Source organism: Callithrix jacchus, chromosome 8 (genome assembly GCF_049354715.1).
Source record: "Callithrix jacchus isolate 240 chromosome 8, calJac240_pri, whole genome shotgun sequence".
In the NCBI taxonomy this organism is placed as follows: domain Eukaryota; kingdom Metazoa; phylum Chordata; class Mammalia; order Primates; family Cebidae; genus Callithrix; species Callithrix jacchus.
In genome coordinates this window covers 141,475,926-141,485,618 of record NC_133509.1, presented here as the reverse complement: position 1 = coordinate 141,485,618, position 9,693 = coordinate 141,475,926, and the positions used below count along the sequence as shown (strand labels likewise).

The 9,693-nt window shown below is 44.8% G+C and overlaps 1 pseudogene; it reads left to right on the top strand.

The window, feature by feature from the left end:
• The first annotated feature begins 3,839 nt into the window (after positions 1–3,839).
• LOC144577252 (immunoglobulin heavy variable 3-23 pseudogene) lies at positions 3,840–4,434 on the top strand (annotated as a pseudogene).
• Positions 4,435–9,693: the final 5,259 nt, after the last annotated feature.

Here is a 9,693-nt window from a genome sequence, read left to right as displayed (position 1 = left end):
GCAGCCGACACGCACCGGAAGTCCGAGAAGGAGGAGCTGAGATCGCCGTGATGCAGAGCGCGGCCACCGCGCAGGAGCGGAAGCTGCCGCTGCAGCCCCTGAGGAGAGCCACGCCCCGCGGACCACGGCGCTGCGGGAGGCGGAGGCCAGCGTGGAAACAGGAAGAGGCCGGGACACCAAAAGGGAGGAGCAGAAGAACACACATCTCAAGAGGAGGATGGAGGAGCTGGAGGCGGAGCTCCGAGAACAGGAGACGGAGCTGAAAGGTCCCCGAAAACAAAGTGAAATCCCACCTCAGCTCCTGTCAGAGCGCGGCTGTGTCTCTGAGGAGCTCGAGGCGGCTGAGAGAATGAAAACCCGGAAGACAGAGGTCGCTCCCTAAAGACAGACACTGAGGCGACCAAACGCCCACAGCGCCACCTGTAGGTGGAGGAGAACAAGTTCCCGGAGCTCCTGGACCGGAAGTTCGATGACCCGCTGGACTTCCGCCCAGGCCTCTGGATCCCCAGCACTGATAACTAGAGCTGGTGAGACCTGGGCCCACCCTTGAGTCCCACACGTGTGTGCGAGACCAGACAGCACTAGGTCGTTCTCCTGTGTGTTCTTCTGTAAATGCAGGTGCAGTTTGTCTTGTTTCGAAACCAGCCGTGCCATCCACTCACTCCTTTCCAGAAGATAAATCTCTGGCTTCTCTGGCTTTGTGAGGGTGCAGACAACTGGAAGATTCTGACTCAGGAATCCAAAACTAGGTCTACGTCAAACATTTAGTCAGGACAGGGATGTTTATATCTGGTAAAGGCTGTTGCAACCATGCAAACTGAAAAAAAGGCATTTGTTTTTTCCCTCAAGTCTTGGTCTTGCTCTATTACTCAGGCTGTAGTGCAATGGCACAATCTCGGTTCACTGCAATCTCTACCTCCTGGATTCAGGCAGTTCTCCTTCCTCAGCCTCCCAAGTAGCTCTGATTAATCCAGATATTGATATTCTTTAGACTAGGCCATCGGGCTCCTTTTATCAAATAGCATTCAGAATATTTGAATGTCCACCAGCCACCTGCCCCATTGGGGCACAGAGACAACAATATTCCTCTCTGTCAACATTGAGAAGCTTTAAAACAACTGTTTTGTGGAGACTTATCTAGAGTTAGAAACCAAGTTTCTGGTGGGTGCATTTTCTGGCCTGGGAATTACCTGCATCAACGATATGGCCTCCTGTCCCCCAATTTCTATGGTTGCAACAATGGTTCTTGTCTTGCTTTTAATTTCTAAGTAGATGATTCTGGTCTGGGAACAACAGACAGTGAGGGTGCCTAGCCCAATGCCTGGTACAAACTGGGTGCTTAATAAATTGTTCAGTTTTCAAAAAAGAATTACTTTTTCCAAAGCCCCACTCAAAACCAGGGTATTATTACAGTTGTAAAAGTTGGACCAACATTGGAAATACATTCAGTTTGGTCCATGTGTTCTCGAATATGCTTTTTCTTTTAAAGTTGTTCTCAGTTGCAAGATCACACAAAATATTAGTAATGTACACTAATGACATAGGTTATAATATTGTATAAATAAGATAGTGACATTTGATTTAAAAAAAATACATGTTCCACATGTCTTGACAATTTTTTCCTTCTCTGTGAAATGTATGCTTATTAAGTTTCAGATGTTACCATTATTTTTTTATTTTTGGGATTCAATTTCAGTAGGCATACCTGAATGAATTTTATTAATTCATGTAATAATGTTTGTAGTTTGAACAATGTTTAATATTAATTTTACTATTTCTGAATTTTAAACTATTCTGCATTTTTTCTGTTTTAAGAGATAAAATTTCCGTGTACGAAAAAATGCATGGATTTGAAATGTGTCACTGGATAATTTCTGTCAAATGTGAATATCCTTGTTCCCAAAACCTAAGGTAGCCTGAAACACAAGTCCATTCTCCCAGCTCGGGTCTTTCTCTGTGCCTGCGGTGAACACCTACATTGGGGAAATGTTTTGATTTCTGATACTATAGACATATGTTTTTTTCTCTTTTGAACTTTATATAAATGTAATCAAACATTATAGACCTATTTTGGTAAGAGGCTACTTTGCTATTTTTGAGGTTATTTCATGTTATTTAATATATAAAATTAGTTCAACATATTGTCATTTATTCAATAATGGACTGATTCTGATATGGAACCTCAATGTTTTCATGTACATATGGAGAGAGAGGGACACAGAGAGAAGGAGAGAGATTTTACATCTCAGTCAGTCCATCAAGTAAATAAATGACAATATTTTGATTTATTTCCTGTTAATGGATTTTAAATTTCTTTACAGTTTATGAGTACTATAAGCAAAGCTGTTAGAAAGGTCTTAGTGTACGTTTTCTTATGTTTTCTCATTTTTATTGAGAAGATATGAAGCATGTATTGCTTTTTTCTAAGAGTAAATAGGATTTTTTAGTTTTTGAGATAAAATTGAAATATTTTAATAATATATGTGTTTAAGGTGCCCCACTTGATATTTTGAACATGTATTAGTCAATTCTCACACTGCTATAAAGAAATGCCCGAGACTGAGTCATCTGAGGGGAAAAAAGATGTTTCATTGGCTCCCGTTTCTGCAGACCGTAGAAGTGTACTGGCTTGTCCTTCTGGGGAGATTCAGGAAAGCTAGATTCGTGGCAGAAGACAGAGGGGAGCAGGCACATCACAAGGCCCGAGCAGGAACCACAGAAAAGGGGGAGGTGTCTACACACTACTGGACAATCAGATCTTGTGAGAACTCACAAACCGTCATGAGAACAGCACCAGGATCTGGTTCCAAACCATCCATGAAATAACCACCCCATGGCCCAGTCATCTCCCAGCAGGTCTGACCTTCACAATTGAGGATGATGTTGCAACATGGGATTTGGGACAGGACACAGATCCAAATCGTATCAGACACACATCGTGAAAGGCTCATCATGGTCAAGGTAATTTGTGTATCCCTCTTCTCGCAGAGCTAACATTTATTTTGAATGCACTGCGTGTGTGTGTGTCACATGAGGACACTTAAGAGCTCCCTATTTAGCAAAAATCACGTTCACGATACAGTATTAAATACAGGAACATCGCTGTACATTAGATCTCCAGAGGTCATTCCACCTGCACAACTAAAATTCTGCACCGTCTGTCCAACATCACCCTTTTCCCTCTCCTCACAGTGCTGGGACCCACTATTCTACTCTGCTTTAAGAGCATGGAGATTTTAGATCCCGCAGGTAAATGAGATCGTGAAGCATTTGTGCTTCTGCATCTGACTTATTCCAGTTAGAATCATGTCCTCCCGGCCCATCTGTGTTGTTGCCAATGTCAGAGTTTCCATGTTTCCAAAGCCAGATAAAATTCAGCTGTATATTTATTTTACAACCCATCTGTGCTTTTGCTGATGATTTTTCACCTGTAACGTGGAAATAACATTAATACCACATACCATGTTTTCTCTACATATGTAAAAATAAAAGACGATTTGTGCTAACTTAAAATATATGCAGTTTATACAGATATATTGTACCACAATACAACTGTTTTAAAATAAAAATTACAAAATTATAACTTTCATAGGTTTAAGGGTTTATCACAGAACAAATTTACAATAAGAAACCACAATTTCCCAATACTTTCAATGTCACAAATCTTCCCAAGGACACTGTCCCGTGCTCTGAGCCACAATATCCCCTCACGCCTCTCCCCACAGATCTTGCTATATAGCAAGAGACATGCAAATAGAGCCCTCCCTCTTCTGATGAAAACCAGCCCAGCCCTGACCCTGCAGCTCTGAGAGAGGAGCCCAGCCCTGGGATTTTCAGGCGTTTGCATTTGGTAATCACAACTGAACACTGAGACTGAACTCACCATGGAGTTTGCGCTGAGCTGGGTTTTCCTTCTAGCTATTTTGAAAGGTAATTCATGGAGAAATAGAAAAATGAGTGTGAATGGACACTACTGAAGTAAACAGTAAATCTGTGTAACAGTTTCTGATCATGGTTTCTTTTTTTTTTTTGCAGGTGTCCAGTGTGAGGTGCAGCTGGTGGAGTCTGGGGGAGGTTTGGTTCAGCCTGGGGGGGTCTCTGAGACTCTCCTGTGCAGCCTCTGGATTCACCTTCAGTAGCTACTGGATGTACTGGATCCGCCAGTCTCCAGGGAAGGGGCTGGAGTGCGTCTTAACTATTGGTACTGCTGGTAGCACGTACTACGCAGACTCCGTGAAGGGCCGATTCACCATCTCCAGAGACAACGCCAAGTACTCGCTGTATCTGCAGATGAACAGCCTGAGAGCCGAGGACACGGCCGTGTATTACTGTGCGAGAGACACACTGAGGGGAAGTCAGTGTGAGCCCGGACACAAACCTCCTGCAGGAACACTGGTGGGAAATGAGCTGCAGGGGGCGCTCAGGAGCCACTGATCAGAATCAACCCAAGAGGCAGGTGCAGATGGAAGCTGATTTCCTGTCAGGATGTGGGACTTCATCTTCTTACAGTTTCTCTAGTGAAAGTTTCTAAGTTTAGAATTCCGTGTTTACTATTATCATCTCTTCATATTTTTATTTGTTTAATTATACTGTAAGTACTGGGGGACATCTGCATCCCATGCAGCTTTGTTACTTAGGTATACACATGCCACGGTGGCTGGCTGCATCTGTCACCCCGTCATCTACCTTATGTATTTTTCTTAATGCTATCCCTCTTGACATAATTTTTAAAAGATCATTTAAACATGAGGACTATTCTCACATGCAGCAAATGCAGATGACGCTTACAGAGATGAAAAGTCCTCAACTGTGGTCACAAGCATCAGAGTCCCAAGGAAATTCAGCAGCGCCTGGTGAGTGTTCTCCAATCAAACCCAGGGCAGAAACCAGGGAGGTTCCCGGACTAGAACAGTCTTTAGGAATTCTGGCCTCAGACAATAGAGAGGCTGGGCCAGGGTCAGTGTCATGTACAACCTCACAGGTTTCACGTCTGACTCTTCTCCTGACACTAAAGCCAATCGGCATCAGCAGTGATCTGGTGCTTTTGATTCTAATTCATGTTCTTTCTTTGCAGTGTTTGTTCTCCCCTTTGTATGTGCTTTGCCTGCTTCCTGAAGAAGAAACAGATGGTCTCTGTGGTCTTCATTCCAGGGCTCAAGGCATTTTCTTGGAGTGCAGGTGGGGCTCAGGCTGTGGCTCCTGCAGCCACGTGGAAGGGGCTGATGGGACTTCCTTCTCTCCCCGTTTGCTCAGGACCCTGCACTCTGTGGTGTGTAGACTCATCTGGGAATGCAATTGGCCATTAATAGTAAACAGATAAACTTACTTGAACAAAATGGGGCGTGGATGTGGAATTAGCCCTGTTCTATGCAAACTGCAGAGTCATCTGCTTCATAAGTAGTGTTAGAAAGAGCTTGTGAAATGTATCAGAATCAAAATGGAGCCACTTGTGTTAAAACTCTAACGAATGAAGCTGGGGAAGGCCATGAAGGAGGGTCTAACACATATTTCTGATAGCAAGAACTTTCATGAGTAGACTCTTCACAGCCACAGCCTTGCAGAGAGGCCACCACAGACTTCAAATAATTATTTCTCCAAGTGTATCTGCCCAGCAACTTCCTATTCAAACTCACACCAATATCCACCCTGTGACTGCTCCTTCCTGCCCAGGATAATTGCCTCAAAACAGCTGCTGTAACCCTCCCCATTTTTCCTTAATTCTTTATTTGCCTTTACCAACCTGAATGCCCCATGCACACTTCAATCGCAATACACATCCTGGAGTAAATATTATTATGTTTCAGAGTCACCTTGTGTCAGTTATTCAGGGTTGACAAGTACAGATTGACACACCACATTTCAGGGATATATAGAGGATGACAGTTTTTGGAGATGGCTAGGAACATCCAGTGTCCATACATCAGCATGGCAGCTGAATAGATATGCCTGACATTTGTCTATCCTGTATGACAGAACACAGAATGGAATAAACAGCTAAGACTAGACTGCAGAGTTGAAAAGAGACCTAGAGGGAAGCAGGGGAGAGGAGAGGTCCCTGTGGTTACTAGAAGCCCAGTAGAGCTGTGTGAAAGCACCCTGTCTCTTCAGCTTCATACTGAAAGGCTCACACAGACTCCGAATCACATGAGATTATCCCTGTTGAGGAAGGTTAAATAAAATAACCACATAAGGCCCCATGGCAATCACACATATCATCAATCCTTACTACAAAATAATTCCACAGTGCTTGCAAACCCTGAGCTCAATTTGCAGAGCTGGAAGGAACTCACGCAGCTGTATTGCCCCAGGTTAGAATCAAACTCTGTACTCCCTTCCCACCACCCATTCCTTTAGACAAATTGCTGCAGCCTGATACCACCTTGAGACCAGAGACACTTCTGGAGGGTCTCCTTCTTCTAGGCCAGTAGTCATTCCTGATTCCCCACTGGGCCTCTGTTTCTATTCCATCAAACACATAGTCCCCTTCTTCTAGGCCACTATTCATTCCTGTTTCCACACTAGGCCTCTGTGTCCATTCCATCAAACACGTAGAAGTGGTTGAAGGCCACAATATCGTCTGCACAAAGACTAGACCCAAGATCCTTTTTGACTCTTGTGTTTCCCAGCAGGAAGCCAAGCCCTGAAGAGACCAAAAACAAGAAAACTATAGCTGTAATTAAAGGTCTCCAGTCAATGAAAAGTCCCAGGATTCGAGGGCCTTGCTTCTGAATTATCACAAACATTTAAAGAAGAAACAATACGTACACTCCCCAAAATATTCAAAAAGATAGAGAGGGAGGGAATACTTTCAAATGTGCCATATGGGACCAGTATTACCCTGATATGAAAACCAGACAAAGAAATAAAAAAACCTACAGGCCAATATCTTTGATGAATATAGATGCAAAAATCCACAAGAAAATTTTAGCAAACCCAATTCAACACCACATTAATAGTCATTCATCATGACCAAGTGCAGGTTATCCCAGTGAAGCAAGAGTGGTCCAGCATATGCAAATCCATCAGTGTGACACATCACATCAACAGAAAGAAGGAGCAAAGACATAAGATCAGGCCTCACCTCATTCTCCTCACTCAAATCTACCATCAGTGCCTTGTTCCTCTTGGCCAGTCCTGCTGTACGTGATCTTCTGTTATTCCTCTCCCAGGTCCTGAAATGCTGGGCTTCTGTGCACCTGCAGCCTGTCTTCTCCTTGGACCTGGAGATCCTGCATCCTCAGAGAAGGATGATGCCTCATGGTTACTCCCATGGCCCATGCAAACCGTTCCTCCAAGACACTTGTGTGTTTTCCTGTAAGGAAGTGAAAGGATGTGGGGAACTGGGGTGTGTGTGTGTGTGTGTTTGTGTGTGTGTGTCTGTGTGTCTGTGTGTTTACTGTGGTACAAAAAGAGTCCTCAGACCTGCTAAGATGTGGTGACCTAGGTTATGCTGTCACTCAAGGCTACCAAGGGGCCTCCATGAAGAGGAATCTAGGAAAGGATAAGAATATGAACAAAGAAGCAAACCTGGGGAGCAGCAGGTAGGGGATCAGCAGGGGTGACTCAACCAGGCAAAGAAACACCATGTACCACAGAGGGTGAGAACTCTGGGCTCAGCAAAGAGGGGAACTCACTTAGCATTTCCCCCAACCATCCCCCAAGAACCGCATTGTGCAAGGAAAGTTCACAATGGAGAATCTGGGACCCCAAAGTATGCAGTGGGACTTTAGACTATAGGTCCTGGAAATAAGATGTTTCCTTGGTTCCTGTCCCTTTTCTTACCTCTCTGTCCTGCAAACCTGCTTGTTTCTGTCACCTGCCTTCTGGCCTGGGAGTGGAAATGGATGCCTTGACACTCAGCAGAGGGATGCTCTTTCAGAGGAGGAATGGGTTTGTGTCATCTGACACATGAGCATGGACACTCAACCCTGGGAAGAGGCTCTGAGACAGAGGGTCACCGTGGATCCTGCCCCTTATATGTGCGGGGTTCCTGGCACACACGCACTTCTCAAACTGCTTACACCCAGCAACAATGCTCCCCAGTGTTGATGCTGATCCATCCCATCCACTCAAGCCCTTGTGCAGGGTCCTGTCACACCCAGTGTGTATCATAGGTGGAAAAGGTGTATCCAGAAGCCTCGCAGGAGACCTTCACTGAGGCCCCAGGCTGCTGCACCCCAGCCCCAGACTACACCATCTGCACCTGGGAAAGGGCAGCTGTGAAGAGGAGACAAGCGTGGGTGAAGTCTCACTTGACTGGCCTGGTTTCTCCCTCAGCCCTGGGACTGGGGAGCCCCTTACCTGTAGCCGCTGCCACCAAGAAGAGGATCCTCCAGGTCCAGTCCACGGTGAGGAGCTGTACTCTGGGGGCTTCTCCTGAGGAGGGGTGTGGTTGTTGGGTGATGCGCTCAGGGCACAGACATCTCCATATTCACCCCAGTTATTTGCATATTCATGAAGGATGATAGTTAATAGCCCAATTCCTGACCCAGTATGAGAAAGAGCGAACAGATGACACATGGACGACACAATTGTAGAAGCCGAGGTTTCAAGCTGTAATGCTGTTAGAAGCTAGGCGTCTCCCACACATCCCTGATTTCCAAGTTGACAGAGCTTCCCGCACTGGGGAACAGGCTCCCCCAGGACACACCCCGACTTTGAACCCACATTTGAATGTCTCAGCGGCAATTTGAACCATTTCTAGAACTTCATATGTGAATCCATTATTTTGGAAGTGAGTGTGTTTTTTCCAAAAGGGCGCTTATTTATAAGAAAGGATCTCTTCCTGACCTCTCACTGCTTGCTATTAAGATATATGGCAATGTTTGAAATCCCCATTGTAATAGTGGCTCTCACTACAACATCCAGTTTGATAAATGATCACAATTGGATAAGAAATTTATTCATACATCAACAGTCCTTGTGAAATACTTATTTTAGATTTTTTAATGTAGTCCCAGGCCCTGAGAGGACCCCCTCCGCAGACTTCTGTGCACCTGCTCTGGGGAGGGAGCCTGTGCTGGGTGTGTCCTGAGCGCCCCCTGCAGCCCAGCCCCGACCTTGCAGGGATGTTTTTGTCTGAGCTGACAGTATATTCCTACAGTGACTCTAGCCCAGTATAACGTGGCTGTGCCCTGGCTCAGAATACCCTTTAAGTGACACCATAAGCTTCTCACACAAGATTTTTCTGACTGCCCCCATTCTAGAGCAAAGGGATTCAGTTGGGTAGGCATCCTGATAATAAAAACAACCAGCCAAATTATGTTTAAAGAAGTTTAATTGAGAAATTGATAATTCATGAATTGGACAGCCCCCAGAATCACAGCTGATTCAGAAAGGCTTAACTGCAGCCATGTGGTAAAAGAAGATTTATAGATATTTTTAAACGCTTCAGGAAAATCAGAAGTGAGGTACAGAAACAGCTGGATTGGCTACAGGGTGTTATTTGTCTTATTTAAATACACTTTGCACACTCAAGAGTGTACATGTGGTTGAGGGACGGCTGCTGGAATCGGCCAAGACTCAGCCATTGTTACAGGTGCGTACTCCTAAGTTAGCTTTTCAATGTTTTTGCCCCATTCAGGTATGGATTCAGTTTGTCCAGAAGGACTCAAACGCAGAGGCATGAAGTTCTTCTCAGGCCATATTTAATTCACTTTATCATGCACTTCAGTTTGTGGTTACTGAGAATTT